At 44.5% G+C, this 12,704-nt stretch overlaps 1 protein-coding gene across 2 annotated transcripts in view; it reads right to left on the bottom strand.

Moving 5' to 3' along the window:
• The window catches only part of GALNT3 (polypeptide N-acetylgalactosaminyltransferase 3), a 672,271-nt gene that overhangs the window by 95,750 nt on the left and 563,817 nt on the right, over positions 1–12,704 (bottom strand). The gene's annotated exons all lie outside the window — the stretch shown is intronic.

Raw genomic sequence — 12,704 nt, 5'->3', positions numbered from 1 at the left:
AGTTGCATTGCAAGCTAGCACATGTTGTTAGGTTCTACAAGTTCTATCCAAGAAAACCGTCATGCCCTAAAGATGAAGCGAGGACAGCCCCTCTGCATTTTACTTTTTATGTCCACCACCCACATTCAATTCTTTCCAGTATTAGAAACTGCCCCCACAGTCTCAGGGTTCATTACTCAATGCTGACAATAGAATAGTTTTAAGATCAAACCCTAAATGGTCTCCAGTAAAGTTCACAGGCACTTTGTCTTTATCTGAATTCTAATTTTTAAAAATAAGCACAGAGAAGAGTAAAAAAGTGGTATTCTCAGAAAACAACATAGGTCATAGAAATGGGGGGTCAAGCTACTCTTATTTTTGTTGTCTTGACACATAGCTTGTCACACAACCTCCACATAAAGCACCTGAGTGAGAGCCCCATAATTTATGCTGCTGGTTTAAGAGCTTTATACAGCACGACAGAGAAAACACCTACGGCAAGATAGCCACACTTTAGCGTAGCTCTACAAGCAGGCAACTTCAATCCGTTCAATATCAATCTTTTTGACTGCCATCCATCCCCAGAGAAAAGTGAAGGTCGTGCACAAGACGTCTAGCACAATACAATTGATAATGGCAGTGCTTTTGAAGAACACGAGACCCAGCAGTGACACAGGCTCCATCCTGCACCATGACCCTTGGCAAACAGAATATGGAGGTGGCGAATGGCCCTCAAAGAATATGGCGGGGACCCACACCTTGCTGAGTGCACACCCGAATGCTGGGGGTGCTGACAGAGTGCCAGCTGGTGTCTCATATCATCTGCGGTGTGACTGACTTGACGCGGAGAGGTGGGCTGCAGAGAGAAGTCCAGAGGCCTACAGACCCATAGCCGGCATTGAGTGGCAGGACACGCCACCGGCCTGCCTTGCCTTATAGAGCCTATGAAGAAGTGCAGCATTCAGTTGTAGTGGGGTCCCAACCTGTGAAACGGACACCGCACGCAATGAGCATGCAGTCAGCGTATCGCATAAGAGATATATGGCACGATGGACTATGTGGGCCACGCTGGATCCCGCAATCGGTGAATCTGCTCACCATCCACAATACACTTATTCGTGCCAAGGTCCCCATGATGCAGGGGCCACATGCCTTAGATGCAGACATGATCCCTGGTGCTACGCACAAGGCAATCAGGTCTCCAGGCACAATGTTTAGTTCCACACTCCGGTCGCGCTACTAGTTGCGATCCAGTCTACAATGTGGAGACTTAAGAGGGCACCGTTCTCCAGGTGTCACAGGTAGACAGTGTGCGTCCCTCATATGAGATCTTTGATGTCCCTGAGGCCTCCAAAAGAACAGGGGGCAAGCCAAAAAGCCTTGGAGAGCACACTTCAGGGTGCCATACAGCAGCAGGTAGTCAGCTCAAGCCAGCCACTATTCAGGAAGGGCACACAGTCCCTTCCAATGGCAGTAATCCTCCTTGTGCACAACAGGTTTCTTTGGCAGTACCCACTACGCAGTTCCAGGTTCTCCTGTTCCATGTCCCCACAAGTGTATCTCTGCCCTGCTGAAGTATGGCACCAGTAGTTATACTCTAGTGTGCCTTTGAATTGAAGTTGGGGATGGTTCAAAGGGTCTCCCTTTGAACCACAGATGTCTCTCCTAAATTTCAGTCCTGTCTGCTGTGAGGCCATGGAATGCAGGTCTTAATCTTTAGTGGGGCCATGATCTGGCTCCAGAGGCCAAGTGCCAAAGCCTGTTCCTCCAATCTATCGAGGGAAGCCCATAAATGGCAGAGGTCTGTTGTTCCAGTTGCATGCCCAATTGTTTATGACTGTCGCTGGAGAATGCCCAGATGTGCTTCCTCAGCCTCCAGTGTGGACTGGAGTGAAGCTAAAAGGCACACAGAGTTTTAGAGTAGAGAAATGCCCACTTTCTAAGAGAGGCATTTCCAAGCTAGTAATGACAAAACCACCTCTACCACAGGAAAGGGTTTGTCATGTGAATCCAATGATAGGAAAGATGATGAGGCTGCTCCACTGCAGTCCACTCTTGCAGCCTGAAGTAATTTCAACCATTTCCCCAAGTTAGCCTATGGGAAGAGCAAATATCTTGGTAGCGAAAACCCACATGGGTATTCCTCACTACCTGGACAGGGAACACACATGTGTACCTGCTTGGCCTTACACCTGCCACTCGCTTCACCCCTCAATATGTGCCCTAATGGTAGTAAAAAGGTCCTCTCAGGATGGCTAGTGTTTTAGAAAGACCAGCCTGAGTAGAAGCACGATTGCGCATGCACAGACCTGCAATGGCTGGCTGGATACATTTTTAGAAACACTTTCGGTGCAAGTGTGCACACTGGCCTGCAATTGCAGACTAGCCACATGTTTTAAAACATCCCAGGTGCAAGTGCGCACACTGGCCTGCAATGGTAGGCTGGTGACCTGTGTTACATACATTGGGTAAGCACCACTTCCTACGTGTGTAGGAAGGACACACGCACTTTCACACTGCCTTTACAGAGGGGAAGTGCCCTAAGGCCACAGTGATAGACTCAGCAGAACCCCGGAAGGTGTCCAGTGGGGAGAGCTGACCTCGAGATGGGAAAAACCACATTGGGATTCTTCCCTACCCAGGCAACGAACATGCTGGTGTACCTACGCAGCCACTCTCCTACCCGAGCTCCACCCTTCAAGGATTACCCTAGGGCCACACTGGTGGTAGTGAAAGGCTCCCTCGGGGTTGGCTAATAATTGAGAAAGGCCAACCTAAGCATGATATATGTTTGATAGGCTATTCCGGTGGGTGACACCATCAGTGCTGAATCCCACTACTAGCCAGTATAACCGCCCTGGGTATGTGGTGCACATTTTACAGGGCCCTCACAGGTACAACACCTAAACCACAGGGATGTGGAATTCCTATAGCCCGATGCCCAGGACATATTGTTTGGGGTCAAGGGCAACTAGTTTTCATGTGCATTTTGTCCTTGGGACAAGTAGGCCTAACCCCCTACAGCACAAACCCTTTGGCTGCCAGTTTACAGTACCACATTATGAATCCGGGAAGGACATTGTCTGCAACTTAGGTAATATTTGTACACATGAGTTAATGCTGTTCAAGCTTCTATTTATGATTAATTAATGCAAAGCCTTTGTTATTCGGGTGTGCGCTCTAAATAAATGTAGTAAGCTCAGACTGCAGTACTGACAATAATTTTAGTAGAACAATGTATACACACGTTTTGAAAGTTTAGCAATATAAGGCTGTTTACTGCTCCCAGAATGATTTCTGATCGGGTGCAAATATTTGCAGAAGCTTGAAAGCAAGATTGATGATTTGCTTTCAAAATGAAACGTTCACAAAAAATGGAAATAGGAAAAATACATTTAGGTAAACTACTGTGAAATTGTAGGTAACATTTCTTTGCAGCATCATTTATTAAAAAGTGTTGATGTATGCTGGCATTTATTCATAATGGAAAATCAGTGTAACTCGTTTCAATAAGATTATGGGAATCAAAAATAAACAAGCAATGGCAAAGCCAGTAAGTCTGAAATTGGTGGTCAGCCTTTTAGTTTTGTCAATGTGCGTCTTGTTTAGGCATGCTTTTTGTAAAACCTTATTAGTGTGGGAGCTGCTGGGCCTTCACCATTATAACAAACATTGGCAAAAGCAAAACTTGTTTTTGGTCTCAAAAAGCAATCATTGCCACAGTAGTTGCACTGAACAAAACTACTTTGTGAGCCAATATGCTCCTTGTGAAAGAGCAGAATACTGTCACTCACAGGTAGAGAGGGAGAGAGGGCGAGAGAGAGAGAAAGAAAGAGAAAGAAAGAGAAAGAAAGAGAGAGAAAAAGAGAGAGAAAGAGGGAGAGAAAGAGGGAGAGAAAGAGGGAGAGAACGAGAGAGATAGATTTCTCAGTATGAAAAAAGATTAGAGAAGAGTTTGGGAAAACACTTAAAACATAAAAGGTAAAAGATTTGCAAAGACTCAAAAGGGCATTCTAACCCTGGAACGATTGCTTACCACTACCTTCAGACCCAGTAAGTAGATCTGCGGAAATGTGACAAAATAAGGGAATTGTTAGTATTCTAACAGAGTGGCAGCCACCTGTTTTACCATCTTAGGGTGGCTTCGGAAAATCCTCTGGATGCTCCCTGACTCTACCAAGCGCACTGTAGTCCAGGCCCTGGTCATCTCTCGCCTGGACTATGGCAATGTGCTTTACCTTGGAGGAACTCAGGAGATCCAGAGGAAACTCCAGCTTGTTCAAAATTCTGCTGCCCGTCTCTTATGCAAGGTCCCATGGAGATCCTCCATCTCTCCACATCTCAAAGACTTACACTGGCTCCGCATTGAAAGCCGAGTCAAATTTAAGGCCCTCTGCTTTATGTATAAGAATAAGCAGGGGTCAGCACTGGCCTATCTCCAGTCTCTCGTCCAATAATATGTTCCTTCCCGTCCTCTCAGATCTTCATCTCAAGGGAATTATCTGATTCCACGTTTTAAATTGATGAGAATGGGCGGACGCTCCTTCTCCTGTCTGGCTCCAAAACTGTGGAATTCTCTTCCAGCTGCATTGAAATTTGAAGCATCCTTGACGAAATTTCGCAGAGACCTGAAGACCTGGCTCTTCCCTCAATGATAACTTTGGACTGATTTTTGCGTTACCTCTTGCAGCGCCGGGAGACCTCATTGTGGGTAGCTGTGCGCCTTATAAATGCAATTATAAATAAATAAATAACCCTACTATGGTATGAGCCCTGGCCCAATAAGAAAGGCTAGATCAGAGCTCTTATATAATGAGATTGCTGCCATAATTTGTAGGTGCATTATATGGCACAAAAAGGGACAAGTGGATTTTGTTACAGGACAAGTAGATTTATGAAGCAACTTGCCCCATGGACCTGTAGATATTTTATTTAATTCCACACTCCTGAAACCAACCAAGTAGGCACCCATTTCTGGCATAGGTAGGAAGGGGATGTGCACTTTACCACTGCAGTACAGTGGAAAAGTACCCAGAGTCCTATGGTCATGAAAAGAGATGGCAAAAACAAGGAGGTCAAAAAGTTTTAGGGAAATCCCCCTAAGAAGGGCCATGTTCAACAACCACCCCGCCATCTCAGTCTCACAGGAACCTAAGGCACTGTCCATACTTGCAGAGGTGGGGCTGAGGACGATGGGAGAACTATACCGAGGAGGGACGTTTATAACATTAGATGACATGTCCCAGCAGCAGCGCCAGACCCTGCTGTTGATATTCACCTATCGTTGGCTGCGGGAGGCTGTGAGAGCACTCTATCCACAATCCCAGATAAACTACCCACAATGGGGGCTCTGCAGACATTACTTACACATAACACACGTAAGAGCCTTATCGTCAGGCTATATAATGCCTCTCAGACAGACAACATGATGGCCCCTAGCGCCGTTTTAGAACAGTGGAATGCCCTACTGAGGACCTCACTCTCTTTAGAGGACTGGGGATTTTGCTATGCACAGACAGGCCAATTCACCTCCACCTGCAATTTAAGGTTTATACATTTTAAGTATCTCCCACAAATGTACTACACTCCCCTTCAATTGTACAAATACTGGCTCCGCACAGACACAAAACGCGCCAGATGCCAAGACACATATCCAAATTTCTTATATTTAGTTTGGGCCTGCGGTTTCATACACCGCTTCTGGGCTCAGGTGTCTTAAGCTCTGTCTGAATGTTGATGGAGAGGGCGGCATGAACCTCACATGTCTCTCCTTGGTCTAGTCAAACGACTACAGCCGGCCAACTGAAGATTGATGATAGCCTTGATGTTAGCGAAGAGGAGGGTGGCTATCAATTAGGGGGAAAGAGTAGCCCCCACTTACCACAGACCTTCTGACATCTGCTGGATCCTAATCTGACATGAACACTATGTACTTTAATCCACATAACACAACAGTAATTAATCTAACTGTATTGTATGTAATAATGCATGACAAAACCACTGTACAAGCCGCAATGATGAAATGACACTGGTGTAGCCTTTGTTCTGTATAAATGACAACTTTAATAAAAAGAAAATTTTAAAAAGAAAGAAGTAGCATCCTTATTGTCCCACATTAGTAAAAGACGTCTCCTGTCTTCTTCATTTATCCTCAAATGAAAGACGTGTGGTCTTGCTCATTGAGAAATAGGTTTCTCAAAAATCTTATAATAATGTTCAGGCTGCCCTGCAGTTCATATTTGCGCCACTGACAATGACAAACTAAAATGTAAATAAAACGTCAACATTCTATAGTAAATTCTTCTTCACAGATGGGTCTAAAGATGTTATCATAATTATATTATACAGAATTTATTGACTGAGTATCACATGAACCCCCTTTTTGAAGCTTACTTTTGTAATGAGTACTTTTAACAGTTATAATTACTGTGTTTTATCAATATGTTGTCTTCTACCTTGGGTGGTAAATAACAAAACTAATGAATACATTTGTTGGTACATGCCCTATGCACACATAATGAACATACCTAGAGATACTCTTACACAAATTTAGTTTCATCTGCCAGCGCTTGAATTCCATGAATTTCCCCACAATAGAGGGCCATTTGCCACACATTACCCTCCATCTCATAGTTGAGGCAATATTTTATCAACTTTTAGCGTTTTTGGCTTCTTGAAGAAATCTCTTCACCCTAGTGGAAGTTCACATCTACCTAGACATATGTCAAGAAATGTGTAGCTTTTATTGTCACAGATTTCTTTGAAACCCAGAAAACGTCATTCATAAATGTGTGACAAACGAATTAGGTGGCTTTCTTTGAGCTGTTGGAAAGGGCAGCCTGATTTTAGGGTTAGGTTCCATAAATGCAATATATGCTTAACTATATATATATATATATATATATATATATATATATATATATATATATATATATATATATATATATATATATATATATCAATAACATGGGGAGTCTCTTACTTTAACCATAAGGTCTGTAGAGAAGGTTTGTAGGCACAACAAGGGTCCTGCGTGGTCCAGTACACAGTGGTCAGCTGGACCTTCTTGGAGTGATGAGACATTTCGCTTTTTTTGTGTCCTTGTAGCAGGAAATAGGAGGCCATCCACATTACCTTGGGTGCTGTAAAGAGTTGAGTCTTTTCCCAGACTGGAAACCCTTGCGCTTTTTCCTAGACTGGAGAAGTCTTATTTCTTCAAGATCTTTTCCTGACGGTCCAGGAATGTTTCTCAGGAGGTGGTGGTGAGGTGCCAGGATATCTTGTGCCTGAGTAAATAACTGGATAATTCCATAGACCCAATTCTGGCTACAGTCTTGCAGAAATGGATCCTAAGCAAATCCCTTTCCAGTTAAAAGAAAATGGAAAAGCTTCCCAATATCCCACAACCAAATAGCCCCAGCCATCTCCCAGGTGTAGGAGCCTTGCCTCCATCTATCCACTCCTCTATGGAGATTTCCCTCTTTCCACGTTAGATCTTCGATGAACACAGGCAGAAAGTTGAGGGTGGTTCTGCGAATCAATGGTTGCAGTTCCTGAAAGGGCCTTTCAGTATTTCCACCTCAAAGGAAGAGCAGGGAAAATACCCCTTGTGTTGCCAGGTGTTTCTGCTCTCTTTCCAGATGTATTATCCCTGCTATGTGGTGACTGTTAACACCACTCCTTCTTTCCTACTGTAATAAGCAATCTGTTGTCTTTCACAAGGACGAATTGTTACGAGTCAGCCAGGGATTCATATTTAGTGTCTGGGAGGTAAAGTAGCTCTAAACCAGTTTACCTTCAGAAAGCAAAAAGTAAATTTTTCTAAAGTTACTTTTCAAGAGAGTTAATCAAATTTCGTCAGGGCATTAGATTTGAAAATGAAGAAAAAAATAACTACTGCTCTAGTGTTTTTCCATACCCAGATACGAAAAGGATTTAATTCCCAATCGGGCTGTTTGTGGTAAATGCACTCCAGACTACATTGTGAAAATAGTTCTCTGTAATTGTTCAGTAAGACGGCATACTTTTCTCAAAGCCTAGTATGCCCATTTCTCTATAGTAAGGATCCAGCTCCCTGGGCTTTCAAGTCAGTCTTTAAAAGCATCTTAACTAATATACGAAATAGTTTTTCTCCATGGCAAAAGGCACTTTTCAAGCAGTGGGACTAGCTCTGGAGGCATATCCCCAAATTGTATATAGGAATATCCCAATTCGAAAACGCATATAAACTGATGACGGGGTGGTATTATAGAAGGCAACACGAACGATCATTCCCTTCGGGTACGTTAAACCTCTAAATATCTCACTTTTTTGTCCTTACGACATAACTGTGAGCCCAGTTACTAACTGCACGATAATGCTTTTTTTAGATTTCACGAAGCTTACGTCCCGAGCATTGACGGACGCAAGCACTTTAATGACTCAGGTGAGTGCAGTCTGCAAGCTCACTACTTAAATCTCCCTTAACCTCGTTCATAACACTGACAGTTGCCGTATTTACGTTTCACAGACAACTTTTGATCTTGTGAGATCACTGGGGATTATCTTGTGTCGACTCCCATCGCTGACGTTAAGATTCATGGGGTTCACGTGTATCCTATAAGGCAAGCTTCTCTTTACGTTTCAACCTCAGGGTTGGGTATCTTTGTCACTGACCATTATAATTGCATGACACACCTCGTGGTGATTATACAATGCTGGAATCCATTCGCTTATCTTAATAAATTATAGAATACAACCTCTCATTCACTTTCTCTCATGAGCACCTATTATTTTTTAAATCAAATCCTAAGTTTTGGATGCAGTATACTTACTGCGTTTGTTGTGTTATAGATTACTGTGGATCACACCGACATTGGGAAGACTCCTTCACTTACGGAATTGATTCTCCCCTGACTAAGGGTTCCAATCCTGAACCCGAAATGCATTGGGATTTTTAAAGTCAATGACGTTGTTTCTGATTTATATGTTTAGGTATAATGTTATGTTACTTAATTAACTATACATGAAACATTTGTAAGAACGATACATGTCCATCAACATGAATATAATGTTTGGAACCATGTGTTTACATTTTGTTACAAAATGTGCATTTGAAATTTGATAAAACTTTTTTGCCTTTGAGCATTTAGAATGCCCGCTTTCTGTAACAATACATATTTGGCATGCATGAGGTTGATCCAAGTACATCATGCAACAGACACAACTAACTTGCACATCACAGGTTAATTTCCTGTATCTACTACTACTGTGTCCCTACTGGAAACTTAAATGATCCAATTAGGTGAAACAAATACACAGTACATGCCTTTGCAGAAAAACACACATTCTGTACCACTGTTTCTCAGTATCCTAAAGCAAAACTGGGAAAAGTCAGGGGACCGCAACAAAAATGTTGACCTTTCTTAACACTATGATTGCAAACCTGTTTACACTTAACATACTTGCCACTTTGGATCATCTCCCAGCCAATATTTCCCCCAGTATTTTTTTTTTAAAACAGATTTTATTGGTTGCATGATAGGAACATATCAAGTAATTCTCTGACCTCCAGAGACAATCACTAGAACAAATAAGCAATGACTGTGACATGCAAGCATTTTCTTAGGTGATTATGCAATTGTAGTAACAAACAAAGAAATGCCTTGTCGTACAAACCCCCCGCCCTTCCCCACCCACCCTCAACACCCCCCTCCCTCCCGCGCGTGCCGCTGCCTACTCCGTCTGTGTCGTGCTATGCGTGTTGCAGTGTTCGCCATAGCATAGGTTATCTGACTGTTAGATTAGGTGTACGACCTCTTCCTCTGGGGGTGGGTCCGGGTCCGGGTCCAGGTCCAAGCCCCGATAGTCTGCCCACCGCTTCCAAATTCTATAATGCTTGAGAGGGCACCCCCGTGCGACATATACAGGCTGTTCCAGGCCCATACAAAAGTCCATTCCATTCTGCCAAGCTATGAAGGAAGGGGCGCGGGGCGCCTTCCAAGATCTCGCAATGTCCCTTTTGGCCAAGGTCAGCCCCAACAGTAGTAAATGGCGCTTGTACTGGTTGCCCCCCACTCCAGCCAGCACATGGAGAAGAGTCAGTTTAGGGTCCCTCTGCAGCTCCCAGGCCAGTACCTCATTCAAACACCAAAACACTCTGTCCCAGAATCTCTGGAGAACCCCACAGCCCCACACTGTGTGCAGCAGCGTCCTCACCTCTGTGTTGCACCTAAGACAATTCGGGGAAGCAATCAGTCCCGCTCTCCACAAGCGCTGTCTAGTGTAGTATGTACGGTGGAGGTACCTGAATTGTATCAGTCGCAAGCGCGTGGAAATGGCCGCTCCCCTGGGCCCTTCCAGGGCCTCCACCCAATCCTCCTCGTCTAGCTCCCCAACATCCCGCTCCCACTGGATCCTGAGGTGGGCAAGGTCTGAGGCGCTGTGGCGTACAAGGGTCTGGTATATGCGGGAAATCTTTTTGTCAGGTAGTTCTCCCATAAAGACTTTGGCCTCTATAGGACTAAATTCCGGTATATCTTCCACTCACTGCAGATACGGGGTCAGAGCATGTCGGAATTGGAGGTATTTGTAAAATTGTGCATGTGGCATTTCAAACTCCTCACGCAACGTGGCAAAGGACTTGAGCACCCCCCCAGGCATGACATCACCCAGGGTAGAGATGCCTATCGCGTCCCAATTCCGAAAGCCCACTAGGGCCGCTAGTTGAGGCAATCTGCCATTCTGCCACAATGGGGTTTCCAGGGTCAGGACATTCCACCAGCCCACCCTGCGCAGGGCCTGCCGCCAGATCTGAAAGACCACTCGCGTGACGGACGGCAGGGATCTCCGAAGAGATGCCGAGTACAGTAGCGTGTGTAGGGAGGCAGAGCCCATGAGGAATCGCTCCACCGCATAAGCAGGGTCTCCCCTGTCCGCGTACCACCAGTCGATCAGTACCAGTAGGTGGAATGCCTGATAGTATGACAGTACGTCCGACGTGGCAAGGCCTCCCGTGTATGTGGAGCGGAAGCAAGTCCGCAGCGCAACCCGTACCGTGCCCCCCTCCCACAAAAAGCGACTCAATGCCGCGTTCAGGCGCCGGAACCAAGTGTGTGGAACCAACGCCGGATGGTTCTGCAATTGGTACAGTAAGCGTGGGAGCGCGACTATCTTAAAAATGGCAGATGTGCCCTGAATGAAGAGCGGCATCCTGGCCCATATCTTAAGATCTTCTCGTGTACGTTCCCAGACCGGGGTAATATTACGCTCCAGGGCTACAGACGCATCTTCCGTGAGGTATACCCCAAGATATTTCAGACCATCCACAGCCACCTGAAGCCCATCGGCCCATTCATCCAGTGGTTGCGGACCCCCTAGAGTCCAGAGGGTGGACTTCCCGGGGTTCATATAAAGCCCCGACGTTTCTCCCAAAATTTGCAGGATCCGCATAATGCTTTCCCCCAGTATTTTATTATCAACGTTAATCAAATACAATGCTCACTAGGAAGAACAGCACACTAAATCTTTGCCAGGGCTCGAGAGTCCCATTGTAGCCTTCTACCTCATAGTTAATGTCAATATACAACATGAAAGCAGTTATATACTTCTAATAATTTGATGGTAAAATGACTAAATCAGTTTTATAAAATTCAACCCCATGAAATCCTAACAATATCCAGGAGTGGGTTCACGTTTTTGTTTAAGTACCATACCCACTCATATCATGAACACCCCCCACCTTTAACATCTTCAAACATAGTTAAAAACCTTCTCTAAAGAGACATCCTAATAAACGAAGTGGTCAATACAATATACTACCAGTACTCCTCTGATTCAATTTTTGCGCTCTGAACCAATTTACAAGATTGCAATCTAACTGTAATGGTTTTTATTTCTCTCAAATGATCAGATGAACTTGTATGTAATCTACGCGTTCACAGCTACCAGTTGACACTTCTCGGCAAGAACAATCACTCATCTCATTTCCCAAGAACTGTGACCTTGATTGTCTCCCACAATGTGGCTGTGACTCCCACAACATGGCCCTCAATCACCAACCCTCGACACCTGTCAATCTGATATTGCTCGACATTTCTCCCTTAAAAATACATCATCTAGTAATGTTTTACTTTTTAGTTGCTTTGTGGGCATCTCGGGTGTCCTACCTAAAAGCTAGCTATTTAGTTTTTAATGGCGAATTTTCTGATAGTGCTTTATCCAGATACTCAACCTCCTTGAACGGATTGTAGAGTGCTGCCCCAATGCGGCAAAAAGTATGAACAACTATCTCATATGTGGGCAGGAGCAAAAGAAGTAAACAGGTGTTTTGCCACTTCTAGTAAGTAAAACATCTTTTATAAGACCCCTGCTTATAGTCACAGGACCCCCTCACTCCCCCCCCCCACACACACTCACCCATGGGACACATAGCGGAAACCCTGGGGGTTCTGAAGGCACTTTACTACAATGTGGAAAAGGAAATGTACAATTTCTCGATCCCCAGGGCATATAAAATCTCATTTATAGGGGACCTCCTAATAATTGCATACCCCCCACCCCCCCACCACAGGGACACTTAGGGGATACCCTGGGGTACATAATATGCCAAGATATTGTAGATTACTTTTTAAGTGCCCCTACCACCAAAGTCGAGTTTTCAGTGAATCTACTCTTAAAAGCTGTGCTGCAACACAGTTGCTTTTTAAAATGACCTCAGAGACTCAGCAGTGCAGAAATGCAAGTGC

This window comes from Lissotriton helveticus, chromosome 3_1 (genome assembly GCF_964261635.1).
Source record: "Lissotriton helveticus chromosome 3_1, aLisHel1.1, whole genome shotgun sequence".
In the NCBI taxonomy this organism is placed as follows: Eukaryota; Metazoa; Chordata; class Amphibia; order Caudata; family Salamandridae; genus Lissotriton; species Lissotriton helveticus.
This window is presented reverse-complemented; position numbering and strand designations above follow the sequence as displayed.